Source organism: Podarcis cretensis (assembly GCF_951804945.1).
Source record: "Podarcis cretensis genome assembly, chromosome: 7".
In the NCBI taxonomy this organism is placed as follows: domain Eukaryota; kingdom Metazoa; phylum Chordata; class Lepidosauria; order Squamata; family Lacertidae; genus Podarcis; species Podarcis cretensis.
The window spans coordinates 36,673,898-36,689,451 of record NC_137176.1 but is presented as its reverse complement, the minus strand read 5'-3'; the positions used below and the strand labels follow the sequence as shown (position 1 = coordinate 36,689,451).

General features: G+C 42.9%; 1 protein-coding gene across 3 annotated transcripts in view; it reads right to left on the bottom strand.

Annotated features, from left to right (window-relative positions):
• The window catches only part of MBP (myelin basic protein), a 102,581-nt gene that overhangs the window by 86,487 nt on the left and 540 nt on the right, over nt 1-15,554 (bottom strand). The gene's annotated exons all lie outside the window — the stretch shown is intronic.

Here is a 15,554-nt window from a genome sequence, read left to right as displayed (position 1 = left end):
TCTTCCAGTGATGTCCAGGGCAATACTGAGTGTGACATAGCAGGAAAACCCCCCTGAAGACTGCTATCCTCAATAAGGAGAGGATTTCTTAAAGGTGTGGCGGTTTGCCCATAAGTCCAGCGCTTCTTCAACTTTCTGTCATCTCTTCAGGGGGGTGGCCTTTATTCTAGGTTAAGGTGGGGGCTCAGGCACTGGTAAAATTGATTATCAGAGGGCCTGAGCTGCCAGTTCTTTCTTCTATGAAGGAGTCCGTGTTCAGCACATCCCAGGACTGGGCCTCAAGCATTTGGGGGATATGAAGTCCCTCCAATACAATGCCATCACTTTAAATGATGAAGGCATTATTCAAGGCCAGAGACTGTACTATACCATTTTCTCAGTTTTGTTGACCATCATGGCAGTCCTCAGCTTGTTTACTCAGGACAGAAGCAAATCCCATAGGCATCTGGCAGGCTATGTGGGAAAAGGGTATTGGAATAGATGGGCTTTTGGACAGATCCAGCAGTTTGTGGATCTTACATTCTGAAGCCTGTGGGATTTGAACTCAGGTGAGTGAGCACAGAACCGTAGCCTGCCCAGGCCACAGATCAGGGTCAGGATACTAAGAAACAAAGCCTTACAAATTTTCTGCTCCAAATTTGTGCATACCTACTTGAAGATCCCAAACAATTAGAGAGATATTTTTAGCAATTAATATCATACAGCCCCTTTGAATCTGCTGGGATTCGCTACTCATCTTGAGCAGGAAATGAATACATTATTTTCGTCTGGTTCTTTTAGGAAGCATTTTAAGTAGGCAGAATATAATTATCAGCTTGGAATTTAGACAAGTCACTATATTAACACCTCTCAGACTGTGCAGGTATATCAAATACACCCGTGCTCTGCTCTGTTTTCAAATTAAAAGATAAATGCTGCTCAGACTTTGTACCTTGATATGGCCTTTATCTACTCACATGATTAACATTTCATAAATCTGAGATGGGGAAACTTTGGCCACCTCAGATATTGTTGGACTACAAGTCCTATTTCCCCTAATTATTGGACATGCTGATTGGAACTGATGGCAGAAGGAATATAACAATATCTGAAAGGCCACAGGTTCCCTATCATTGTGTATGTGTGTATCAAAGCCAAATAACATAACAAAATACTCCCAGCTTCATCACTAAAAAATATATCTCTGAAAACACACACACACTGAGAGAGAGAATATGATTTGTAGTAACACAACAGACATTTACAAACAGCTCTATCCTGTCTCAGAGAGGAATTTTGCACTGGTGACACATTTGAGAAAATAAAACCTCATGTACTATTCAGATCATGTTCTCTTCGCAGTGTTGATAGGATGATAAAACTGCATTCACCACATTCATGGATTTCAAAACCCAGCCTATAATGGAAAGACTAAATTAAACACCTACACTATAACTCAGTCTTATGAGGAGGGAGCTCAAGTACACCACAATCGCAAACTGAAATTAGTCTCATGAATTTATTTCGTTTCTACCCTCCCCTTCTTCTGTTAGGCACAAGGTAGCATATGTGGAATTTCCACATCTTCCCTCAAGACACTGACCACATCGAGGCCAGCTTAGATTTAGTAAGTTCCACTGCATCATGTGCCTTCACCCCATGCTCTGAGCCCAAGTATATCCACAAATACAGCAATTCTGTTCCCACTCACCTGGGCACAAGCCCTATTGAACTGGATTTACAATCGAATGGATATACATGTATAGGATTGTGCTGCAAAATGGTAAAAATTCCTAGCCTGACAAGGGAAAGAGGGACAGAGATCTAAAGGTACATACGTTTGCAAAAGTCAAATGCATCCTAGAAAGTATTGTGTCAGACAGTAGAGAACAAACACCAACAATCCAAATGGGACTCTGTATCAAATGACAGAAACAAACAGTGAAATTCTTGCTTCTAATGGCATTCCCTTAGGCTAGGTCCTTACATTCTTCTGCTGATGAGAACATAAGAAGAACCCTACCAGATCACAAGAACATAAGACAATCCTGCTGGGTCAAGCCAAGGGCCCAACTGGTCAAGCATCCTGTTCCCAACCAGATGTTTATGCAAGTTCAGCGCCATTCTACCCACTTGTGAATCCCAGTAACTGCTATTCAGAGGCATATTGCCTCCAACAGTGAAGGTAAGCAGAGATATCATGAAAGCAGCCACTGAAAGTCTCATCCTCCATGGAGCCACAGCAAAGTTTTTCCTGCCCATGTTGCTATGAAACATAAGAAACTTGAACCATCCTGGAAGAACCAAATTATGACTTTTCCCCACATCGCTATTTATCTAGTTTTCCAAGAGTTGATGCTGGTGTTGGGAGGGGCCACAGCCTTTCACCTGATTTGGGGCGTCTTACATCACACTGCCAACATGCACGGAAGCCCTGCTCTATAGCTTTGAGTGCCTTTGCTTGGCTGGGATCTGTCCTCGAACTAGGATAACACCCATTGTTTGTCTGGGTAGCGGATAGATGTGTGTGTGGATAGCTTTGACTTATGCATGTCTAGAATGTAGCTTACTATAGAAAAGTAAGAGTCACAACCACTGCTCCAGTACTTTTGCCGCTGGTGCTGCCCATCCCTGACATACGGCTCCCCCAAAGGTTGCTCTCGATGCAATGTGGCCCCTGACCGGTGGCATAGGAAGGGGGGTATGGTGGGTGCAGGCCGCCCTGGGTGTCATCACTGAGGGTGGTGACCGCGGGGCCTGGCCTGCAGCGTGCCTTATCCACATGTCTCTCCTGAGAAGTGATGCCTGCAGGCTCCATGCTGCCTGAAACGGCAACATGGGGCTTGCCTCAGCTTGCCCTGCTCCCGGGTGCAGGGCATTTGCACTGCCCCGGGTGCCCAAGCAGCTAGCTAGGCTGCTGCCCCTGCTCAAGACAAACCAGGCCTTTTCGGAACATTGCAAATCCTTTGAAACCCCAACACGGCAGAATTGTAGAAATAAGGAAATGCATGTTACCCTGCGGCATTAGCATAATATATCCTGAATGCAGAAGTTGGCTTTAAAAGAAAGAAAGAAAGAAAGAAAGAAAGAAAGAAAGAAAGAAAGAAAGAAAGAAAGATGCTACTGCTGTGGAAAACCTCATAGCTCTGCAAATATTATGCATGGTGCAGCACAAGGCATCTTAGAAAATGGATCAATGTAAAATGACAAAGAAAAAAGAACCGGGTGCTGTGGAAAGACAGAGCTAGTAGATACAATCCTTATGTTGAGCAAAACACATCGCAAAACTACTGGAGCCTATTGTACATTCTGCCAATAGCCTCACATCTGTACTACGCCTGCTACTGTTTCATGTCATCTTTATTAAATATAGCCTGACCTTTTCACTGAAACCCATCTCTGCAGAACAAAGAGATCGAAGAAGGGGGGAACCTGACCCAAATAATAACTGTAATGAATGTCAGGAGAGAGCAGCATTTCAGCTGCTTTTTTTTTTGGTCACAATTTATATTGCCTGCAGAACAGACTACTTACTGAGAAACTGGGGCATCACATCCTTTTCTACCTTGTTATAAAACACACACACACAGTGGAAGTTGCTAGGCATCGTATACAGTGCTTCTAGAGCAAATTTGCAATAATCATAAGTCACCGCAATCTGTGAAGTGACAAAAGGCTTGAAGACAATTTGCAACAAGTAATATTACACTTCTGCATTATGATACTAAAATACGGCTTTGAACTCTCGGCTCCTTATTTGTTTTTAACTGTGTTTCTTTGGAAGCACATGCAGAGAGAGGTAACAGATTAATCTTTGATAAACCTCAATGTTATCCCAATAGTCGTTTCTCCCTTTTAGAACTAGAAAGCTGTTTGAGGCCTGACAGTCAATACATCTTCTAAAGCAGTTGGCCTAAGTAGTTTTCTTCTTCTAGGATGGGAGATGCCCTGTCTTCCTTTTTTATCTGTCTTTGTTCTATACGCTTATTTTGTTTGCTGTCACTTGAAGCTACTGACTGATTTGTCATGGAAACATATTGCTAGGAATAGTCAATTATGTTGTCACTTGAATCTTGAAGTTGTCACTTGAAGTATAATCAGCGAAAGACCTTTTCCACAACAGGATGAAAGAAACCCTCTTCGAGCATTTGAAATGGTGCAGAATTTCCTTCAGAATGCATTATCCACAAGAGACGGAGTATCATCAAGGAAAAGGGGAAGATTTGAATGACTTCCATGTCTTCTTTTGCAACTTCTGCTTAAATGTGTGACATACACACATTGCCCAGAGGAAGATCTGTGAGCTTCAGAGCACCCCTGCCATGGTTCCTCGTGAATCTCACCATTAGATGGATGTATAAAAGTTGCAATAATCTGCCACTCTGTGTCTCTTAGAAAAGCACAGTAAGACATTTCTACATCCTTCCCTCTCACAGTAAACTTGGATGTTGGCATGTCCACCAGTCAGGAATCAAAAGAAAGCCACACAAAAGAAAGGCGTGTTTTCCATATAATCAGGTGTCTTCCTGGGTATCCCCAAAATAGAGGTTAAAGCGAGTGTAAACTTTTATAGATTAAAAACTCAAACAAGCACCTGTGAGCTCACAGGCAGTATGAAATCTTGAGGTGTTGGTTGAGAGGGACAAAATGGAGGAGGGAGGGAATTTGGCTGCTCAGAATAAGTATCATAGAAAGGGGTTTAGAGGATGGGTGGATGTATGCTGTAAAGTTAAAGGACATGTTTTACCAATCTCTACACTATAGCTATAAATATTTTGTATTTTTATACTGCTAACCACCCTGGGATCTTCAGATGCATCTTTCTAGTTACTCCTTCTAACCCTTGAATGCTTTCCCTTCTTGCTGTGCACCACAGACTGCCTACAAAGTGATGCGACCTGGTATTTTACACAAGGGGCAATTCTGTTTGCATGGCTGCCCATCTACGGACTTTTAAAACTGTTATTTTTGTGTTGTGTTTTTATATTATAAATTGCCCTGTGATCTTTGGCTGAAGGATGGTATAGAAATTTAATAAATAAAAAGTTCCTATTAATAGAAGGCATACGCTAAAATTCTAACTCAACCAGGAGTTTGAAAAACTATTGCTTCCACAACACAAGAAAAGTGTTTTGTATCATGAAATCAAGGTTACAGGTTGGCTCGTGTCCTGACTGACACAGGGAAATTTTCCTTACCGCATTCTTATGTCAAAAAATCAATATGGGATAAAAGCATGACATTATCTCCATTCACTTAGCCAGGATTCCCAAAGGTGGATTAACGGGCTTCTTGACAAGCTAATAGCAACTACTTTGTATAGAAAGAAAGAAAAATTAAGAACTAAGATGTAACATCTCATTCACTAACCATCTCCAGCCGGTTCTAAATTCCTCTTGAGGCATTTCTTCTGAAGCAATAAGGCCTGGAATATTATCCCACAAAGAAAGAAGCTTACCACTGAGAAAAACTTGAAGATTAGCACCTCAATAGCCAACACCTGTATAGCAGGATTTATTCCCTTTCACCATTTCATGCGCAAGGCTTGACGAAACCCTGCAGCTTAAGGGTTCGCAAATTCATTTGCATACTAAAGCAAAGAAACCAAAGCAAAATAAATGATGAGGTACATTTTCTCTGAAAGAAAATATTCTGTGGGGAATAGTGGGCGGAATTTACCATACTGCTAAGTGGCATATGCCGCTTTCCCACTCCTCCTCCCTCACCCCCCCCCAACTTGTTCTGGACTAGTGGGTGCAATCCAATGTATGCATGGAGAGTATAATTTGAAAACCCCTACAATCGCCATCATCTGGATTCAAACCCCAAATATACCATTTTAGTGCACCAAATACCATTTCCTCATTCATCACCCCTCCTCAATTCTAAACAAATTAATAAAAACAAGCACAAAGAAAGGACATGCCCAAACTCAAAAGTCACAAGCATTTCACCAAAGCTTTAACCTTACTGATTTTTGTGAAAACCTTAATCTATAACATTGTACTTATTACAAGACTGAAAACAAATTAAGGCAGCATAGTGCTGGAATGGTATGCTTAAAAGCACACTCTGTTCACCATAATATCACAGGATATGAAACAATATATTTGCCAGGCTTTGTCAGAAACGTTTCTCAAAAAATTATGACTATATGCACAGTGAACTATTTCACCCCTATCCCAAGCAAGACAGGGAACCAATGCAAGCCAACAAGTGATCACAGGAATAAAGCATGTAGGAACATCCCTCCAGGCAATTATATTGCAAGCTGTGACATATGCATGTACATGTACTCATGCATTCAAGTGTTCTGCGCCCACATGATTAATGGAGTGATCAAACCATGGAGCATAAACAGTTGGGCAGGGCACATCCTTATCTTTTAACCTGAAAGGTTCATGTGCTACACACACACACACACACACACACACACACACACACCATTTGTATGTTTGGGAATAAATAAACAATATTTCTTTTTTAAAAATAATCTCAGGGCCTTTCCATTGTAAATACAGTTATCATATGAATGTGCACGTACAGAGCAAAGTGTGACACTCTTTAAACTGCCAAACCAGACAAAGTAGCAGTGCTGTCAGTCACCCTCAGCAGCACTGAGAACAAGGGGAGGGACACAAATGTGGTCCCTGCAACTTTAAATGAAACAATCAGAACAGTGTAACTGAAAAATGAGCCAGGTGACAATATTGGAACCAAGGAACCAAGGTGATGTGACATCCCAGAAGCCCTCTCCCAATTTCTTTGGGTTTCACTTATCCCCAACACTTAAATCCTTTCAAGGACATCATGTTCCCACATCTCTGGAATTACCTTTTGTCACCTTATCATTTTATTAAACAAATACAGTTGTACCTTGGCTGTCAAACAGAATCCCATCCGGAAGTCCATTCGACTTCTGAAAACGTTCAACAACCAAGGCACGGCTTCCAATTGGCTGCAGGAGCTTCCTGCACTCAAGCGGAAGATGTTTGGGTTCCAAATAATGTTTGCAAACCGAAACACTCACTTCCAGGTTTGCGTTGTTCAGAAGCCTAAAGCGTTCAGGAGCCAAAGGCATTGCAACATTCGAGTCGCAAGGCATCCAAGGTATGGCTGTATGTGCCAGTGTTGCTAAGGCAGTTCCCCGCCCCGCCCCCACAGAAAAGCACTGATCAACTGCTCGCATCTACATTTTGGTGTCAGCTCCAGCCTGAGAGAGCAAGCAAAGGGATAGAAATGTGGGAAGCTGACTTGACTCTTGGTAACTGAGCCACAATGAGTTCAGTTAAGTCATCATAAGAAAAACAACAGCTGTAAAAGTATTAATAAGTTGCCTTTTCTTGCCAAGCATTCACATCATGCTACCTACATCTTTCTTTTTGCAAAGATGTCTAAAATTTAACTGCTGTCATAATCCTTGAGTTGACCAAACATGCCCCTTCTTCTGAACCAAAACAAAGCATCCACACTCATACATGCAGACCATGGTACAACAGCATTTGCTCACAATTATTCCTCCTTATCCATCTTTCTCTCATCCATTCTCCTTTTCATCTCCACCTGTGCCGTTTCCACCCTTACCCCACACATCTGGTCTAAATTTAGGCAGAATGCTATTTGGGTCAGAAGTGTGGCTTTGGGTTGTGCTACTCTGTAAAATACCTTGCCCACTGATGGTCTAATCACCATAATCTCCTTGAATGTTGAATTTGGATGGTCTGGTGTATATCAGTTTGGAAGGGAATGGAACCTCCAAAAACAAGGTAGCAGTTTCTTCAGATCTGTGAAATTCCCTAAGTATAGCTAAAGTATATTAGTTTGTAAACAAAAAGGAAACAGAATGTTTAAAAGGCACACAAGTGACTTTTAGGATCTATGGAATGTTGAAAGTGCCAGATGAAAAAGAACAAGAAATGGGGAGAATGGGGCTGCTTGGTTCCATAACAGCTTGAAGTATTTTAGATAAGGGATTATACTAGGGTAGGGTTCATGATACAGGGTTTAGCTTTTTGTGGGGTGGTGTTTCTTTTTAGTGTTTTTTAATGTCTCTTCTCTAGACCTGATTCAGGCTGATTCTCAGAATGCCAAGACAGCTCCTAGTTTTCAGACGAATTTTTCTGGAACGCTTAGAATAATTCCAAATCATGTGCAAAGAAGAATCCATGAATTTGGGGTGTAAGGGAGCAGCCATGTCACACTGGTAATGTGCGAGGAAAGGGAGCCCTTAAGGAGAGTAGTATAGAGAGCCGTGATTAAGCAGCTTATACCTGGCCATAGCTGCTCATTTTCTTCTGGGATGTCTCCACCACTTAGCTAAGTGTCGTCCAAGTGCTTTTAGAGACAGCCAGCAGAAATGTTCTTTTTAAAACTGAGAACATAGAAGCTATGACTCCAGTAACAAAACCATGCACTGCTGCCAGTCATCATGATTCACCACCCTGAAGCCATTTTAGCTTTCTATTCGGACTTGAGCAGTCACCTTCTAAGTGACCCCTGCAATGACAGTCACCATGCTTTTATTTTTATTTTTATTTTTTTTAAATAATTTTTATTAACTGGCCAATCACATCAAATTAAATCACATCATATAAATTCCGAATTACAAAGCCAAATTTTTAAATGGAATGTCACTATTTTCATGAGGAATGTTGGAGGGTATGGCATCCTACAGTCAAGGCAAGTATGGCTTTATGAGTCCATTATGTTCTGTGAGTCACAGCACTTCTCCAAGGCTTCCTGCCAGATACAGTATCAAGCGGGCCAATGATACACACTTATGAACCCCCCCCCCCCGACTTTGTAAGGGGGAATGCAGGTCATACTATTCTTCTAGCTCATTCCCTGTAGCCACTTAAGGATTTCTCTTCCACTGCTAGATACGCCATCTGGAGTTTTAAATTGCGAAGCGAAGGGGCTTCACCTCAGCCAAAATTGTAATTTCAGCAAAAGTTCCCTGCACTCTAGCTGAGAGCAGGAACAAAGTGTGCAGCTGGGCCCCAGAGACTTCAGCCTGAAGTAGTTTAGAAGATGTTATTCCTGAGACCTGCTTTAAATGAACACCAAATAGCATAGAGAGTGCTTGAAATTGAATCCTCATGAAATCTGCTTCGAGTGTCAAGCCACATCACCACAAACCACACAAAAGAATGCTTTAGCCCAAGAGTTATGCTGCATGTTTAAACCAGGAAGGAAGACACATTATAGAGAGCCAGACCGTATCTGAGTATTATATCTACAATCCAGGGAGAAGTTACCTTTTGGTCCCTGAAGGCCACATGCAGCAGCTGGAGGTTTTGCCTCCCTGTGCGCTATTCTCCCCCTTACAACCACAACCCCCCAGTGCGCCAAACAGCTGTGTGGTGTGTTGGAGGAGGAACATGATTACGTGGGCAGGATGGCACCCATCACAACTGTACAACAAAATCCAGCAGCCCAGACGGCAGTGGAATAAATTGGCAGGGGATCACAGGGAAGCCCCACAAGAGCCGCTTGCAGCCCATAGGTCACAGGTTGCCTACAGCGTTTGAAATTAGCCAGGCGCTAGGAGCGTTTTGTCACTGTCATGGGTCCAATTGCAAAGACATTGAGATCTCTGGATGCCAGGCTGGCAACCGACATCGCCATCTGGCTGGCTTCTCCAGCTTTCTTAAGCAGGTAAGCAGAAGAGCATATTTATATCCCACCCTTTTCTCCAAGGAGCACATGGTTCACCCTCCTCCTCAGTTAATCCCTACAACAACCCTGTGAGGTAGGTTAAGAAGGTGTGACTGGCCCAGAGCCACCCAGTGAGTTTCATGACTGAGTGGGGATTTGAACCCTGATCTCCCAGGTCCTAGTCCGACAATGGCTTCTTAGAGTATTTCTGCTATGGAACAGCTATATAAATTAAGGAGGTAAATAAATATGGGGAAAGCAAAATGTCATGTAGAGAAGGATCTGAAATATTTTCCTTTAAGCTTGCATTTGTTTTATCTTGGATTGTTTTATTTGATGTTTTAATGTGCTGCAAACCACTTTGAGGGGTTTTTCTTTAAAATATAAAGTGGTATGGAAATGAATATCAATAATAATAATAAACCCATTGCAAAGAAAAGGACATCTAGACATTCCGTTGTGGTGATTGTAACCTTGGTTTAAGGTGGCATTTGGTAATTAGCTTATATATCTGAGTTTCTAATGCTGGTTACCTTCATATGGTTTAAACGGACTGGCAGCAAATGTCCAAGGTTTCAGGCAGAGAGATGTTTTCCACCCTTACCTGGAAATGCTAGGGACTGAAGTTGGAACTTCTACATACAAAGCATGTCTCAACCCTTCAAGGCTACAATTATTCAGTGTTAGCATTCTCTGTACAGATTATTCAACTATGTGATTATTCAACCCCCCAGCCTTCCTCAACTTCCAGACTGGCCCTCCCAGGACAATGGTCAGAGATGGTGGAAGCTGTAATCTAAAACAGCTGGGTGGCATCAAATTAGGTAAGGCTGTCACATCCTTTGGTCTGCTTACATTATGATTTTGAAAAGCAATCAAGTTTTCTCTACTGAATGGTGTCCTTGGTGAAACGAGAGTTATTTATAACCTGGAATTATCAGCCTGGCCATAATGAATTTCAAACGTATGCTGAGGTCTGACCTATAATTGTCTGTGAGGTCTTCTTTAATCTATCATACAGAGGTAATGGTGCTTTAAAGGATCTTGTTGTAAAATAGCAAGCAATATTTTCAGTTTGATCCCAGCCAGCAATTTGAACCAACATTTCAGTTTCAGAAATATAAGGGTACAGTGGTACCTCGGGTTACATACACTTCAGGTTACATATGCTTCAGGTTACAGACTCTGCTAACCCAGAAACAGTGCTTCAGGTTAAGAACTTTGCTTCAGGATAAGAACAGAAATCGTGCTCCGGCGGCGTGGTGGCATGGGAGGCCCCATTATCTAAAGTGGTGCTTCAGGTTAAGAACAGTTTCAGGTTAAGAACAGACCTCCGGAACGAATTAAGTACTTAACCCGAGGTATGACTGTACTGTGTTTTCCAGGTAGCATATTATGGTATTTTTAAAACAAACAACAACAACACATACCTTTAGCGTACACCAAAGTGACTGGAGCACTTTCATGTTTTTAAATATGTGTTTTGGTTTTTGAAACACTTTCAAACTACAACCACTGGCAGAGGAATGGGAGGGTGGAGGGAGTGGACCAACCCCAGCATCACTATTCTGGTGTGCATCACCCCCCGGGGCACGCCAGCCATGCCCCCAGTTGCTTTCCGCTCCCAGTAGTGCTTCACCACTGGTTGCAACAACTGACCAATATGAGATGCTCTCAAAATCCTGCCACTCCCTGTGCTTGAAGCAGCTTATAAAAAGCAATCACCCCCCCCACCTCCTGAAACTACAGTGGTACCTCGGGTTAAGTACTTAATTCGTTCCGGAGGTCTGTTCTTAACCTGAAACTGTTCTTAAGCTGAAGCACCACTTTAGCTAATGGGGCCTCCTGCTGCTATGAGATGCTCTCAAAATCCTGCCACTCCCTGTGCTTGAAGCAGCTTATAAAAAGCAATCGCACCCCCCCCACCTCCCGAAACTACAGTGGTACCTCGGGTTAAGTACTTAATTCGTTCCGGAGGTCTGTTCTTAACCTGAAACTGTTCTTAAGCTGAAGCACCACTTTAGCTAATGGGGCCTCCTGCTGCTGCCGCGCCACCGGAGCACAATTTCTGTTCTCATCCTGAAGCAAAGTTCTTAACCCGAGGTACTATTTCTGGATTAGCGGAGTCTGTAACCTGAAGCGTATGTAACCCGGGGTACCACTATTTTAAACAACTGAAATGCACTTGTTTTAAAGTGGAGCTGTTTCCAGCCTTGGAATAAAATCATTTTCAATTGCTAACATTATCTCTCTATATATGTATGTGCAAGAGGGGTAAAAATGATGTAGAAGTCTTTCAAATCATGAGTAGGCTAACAACTGTTTATTTAATGTTGCCTCATTCTTTTCAACTTAACTTATAATTACCATATCAGATAGATTGCAGTACTATGTTTAGTATAAAATGACAGTTTGTGGACCTTTTAAAGAATATCCTCCAAGCACACAATTGTCAGGGGGGAAAGGCCAAGCAAATAAGTTATAAAATGTTTTGCATAGACATGAGGTAGTCTGTATGAAGCACGAGGTCGAAAATAAGCTTGCATGGCTGATGTGTTCTCTAACAACTACGATCAACAAGGACACGCAACAATCATAGCATTGTTACCAAGTTCAAGTATGAGATAAGAATATCCTGAAAAGTTCAAATGAATAACCTGCAAGGATATTTCAACACCATATGACACAAGTATCCAAGATACGGCAAGTCCTTCAGGGGCAGCTCATAGCCATCACCTCACAGCTCCAATGGCAACTATCTTAAAAGTGTGCGTGTGTTTTGGAGGTGGAAGTTTTCAGATTTGAAGTCAGATGTTCATTGATTTACTACATTGATAAGATCTGGAGTATTTATGAGACCCAGAGTTATGAGTGAATTGTGAGCTAGCAAAGCTGATGCCACCTAATTATTCAGGGTGGGGAGAAACAAACAAACAAAAACCGATTGCGATGATCTCCAAAGGAATCTCTCCAGCTCTACCTCTCTTTCAAATCAGAACCAGTAAAGGTGGTGAAGGTCCTGTGTGAGTGCCTGGAGGCGGTTGGAGGATGGATGGCGGCTAATGGATTGAGGTTGAATCCTGACAAGACAGAAGTACTGCTTTGGGGGGACAGGGGGCGGGCTGGTGTGGAGGACTCTCTGGTCCTGAATGGGGTAACTGTGCCCCTGAAGGACCAGGTGCACAGCCTGGGAGTCATTTTAGACTCACAGCTGTGCATGGAGGCGCAGGTCAATTCTGTATCCAGGGCAGCTGTCTACCAACTCCACCTGGTATGCAGGCTGAGACCCTACCTGCCCGTGGACTGTCTCGCCAGAGTGGTGCATGCTCTAGTTATCTTCCGCTTGCACTACTGCATTGCGCTCTACGTGGGGCTACCTTTGAAGGTGACCCGGAAACTACAACTAATCCAGAATGCAGCAGCTAGACTGGTGACTGGGGGCAGCCGCTGAGACCACATAACACCGGTCTTGAAAGACCTACATTGGCTCCCAGTATGTTTCCGAGCACAATTCAAAGTGTTGGTGTTGACCTTTAAAGCCCTAAATGGCCTCGGCGCAGTATACCTGAAGGAGCGTCTCCACCCCCATCATTCTGCCCGGACGCTGAGGTCCAGCGCCGAGGGCCTTCTGGCGGTTCCCTCATTACGAGAAGCAAAGCTACAGGGACCCAGGCAGAGGGCCTTCTCGGTAGTGGCGCCCGCCCTGTGGAACGCCCTCCCATCAGAAGTCAAAGCGATAAACAACTACCTGACATTCAGAAGACATCTTAAGGCAGCCCTGTTCAGGGAAGTTTTTAATGTGTGACATTTTAGTGCATTTTTGGTCTCTGTGGAAGCCACCCAGAGTGGCTGGGGAAACCCAGCCAGATGGGCGGGGTACAAATAATAAATTATTATTATTATTATTATTATTATTATTATTATTATTATTGGTTGAAGGGGAATTAAAATGGCAAATGTGGTTTAATATAAGCAAGTGTAAAGTAATTCACTTGGGGGGGGGTCTACAATCCCAACCTTACATGTACACTGATTAGGTCTGAACCAGGAAAAAGATACCAGGATCACAGTGGAAAGCTCAATTAAAACATTGATCTAGTGTGTGGCAATTGTGAAATACTGTAATGTTCACCTACCTATGTTAGGTATCATTAGAAAAGTGATCAGGAATAAAACTACCAATATCACAAAGCTTTCATATCAGTATGAAACTACACTCTGAATATGTTGTACAGTTTTGGTCACCACATCTCAATAAAGATACTGTATAGCTGGAAAAGTTGTAGAAATGATCAGGAGCCGTGGAATAACTCTCATAGTACCTGAACTCAATGTCATCCAATGAAGCTTGGATGTGGAAGATTCAATACAGACAAAAGTACTTTGCTATAGAAGATTCAGACCAGAAAAAAATGAATTACACAGCACATAACTGAACTATAGAGTTTGGTACCTCAAGAAGTGGTATAGGCCACAAATTTGGGTTGTTTTTAAAAGGGATTAGACAAATTCATGCAGGGATTAGCCTACCCATGGCTACCAGTCGTGATGGCTATATACTGTATAGTACCTTAAGGATCTAAGGCAACATACCTCTGAATACCACAAATTGTCCTGGAGAAGCAGCAGGAGAGGCTTATTGTTTATCTCCTGCTTGTGGGCTTCCCACCTGTGCAGGTGACTGTGGGAAACACAATGCTGGCATAGACAGGCCTCTAGTCTGATCCAGGAGGCCTCTGCTTGGTGTCTTCCATCCTGGAATTCCAGGCAGCCTACAACAGGATTCCCAGATGGTCTCCCATGCAGTCAATGACCAGGACAAACTCCAAACGAGTTTATAAACCAGAAGGTCCACTGCCAAATGAGGTGAACTCCCTCCTCTGTCATTTGATTATATGTCACAGTTCTCCTATTGGACCAACTTAGCTTGACTGAGGAGTATGCACACTCTAAGTTCCTCTGAACTTCCTCGGGGCAAGAGTTTCATGTTCATTATCCTATGAGTAGTCCCTGAAGCAACACAGTCTCTTCTAATTGTTATTCTCCCACAATTGTTATATTGTATCGGGAAGAGTATCACATAGGCTGGCTAGACACTTTTCATCTCACTTAAGTATACAAAACCCTCAAAGCAGCAGCGTAGCCAGCAACAACAAGAGATCAGGGCCTCCCAGCTCACCCCACTATCTCTTACAATCATTTGTATATATCCCTTCTGCAATACTAGGCTGTGTACACACAACATTTTGTTCTAGGATCAATGAAGGCAGAGTCCTTGCCTTTTTCTATGTGGTCTGCAAACAATCTAGATCTTCAGTGGAGAAATGCCTCCCAAAAGCGCTTTCGATAAGCTGGTTTCCTTCTAAAAATAAAAGCTCATGGCAGTTTGATTCTGCAGTACCCCTCAGTGTGTCCTTTTGAAAACATCTGCAGGTGATCTGAGACATGGGTGGTGTATCCACACCTGCCCAACGACATCATGGGTGGGATCACCACAAGATCACAGTCACCACTTCCTCCTTGATTCACATGGAGCATGTGTAGGCGCAGGGAACATAATCCAGGGGAGGGATTTCAAATGTGTATCAAGTCTAGAACGGATCTAGCTTGAAAGCAGCATGTTGAGGATTCCGGAATGCGAAAAACTACACTTCTGTGCTGCAAACCGGTTACTGCCTTCCTGCAGCACTTCCTCTCCAGCTCATGCCCTGGCATGTTACACTATTTATTAATTTTTATTCATAAAAATATTTACAACCCGCCCATTTATGCAACATCGAGAGGCAGCGTGGAGCAATACATGCAGGTTTACTCTCCCATTTCATCAGCCACAGTCCAGGCCCGTTGCGGGAGGCCTCGTAACTCCTTCTCAGGTGAGCGGGAAATGCATGCCATAACGCCAGATGTGGCACAAAGGG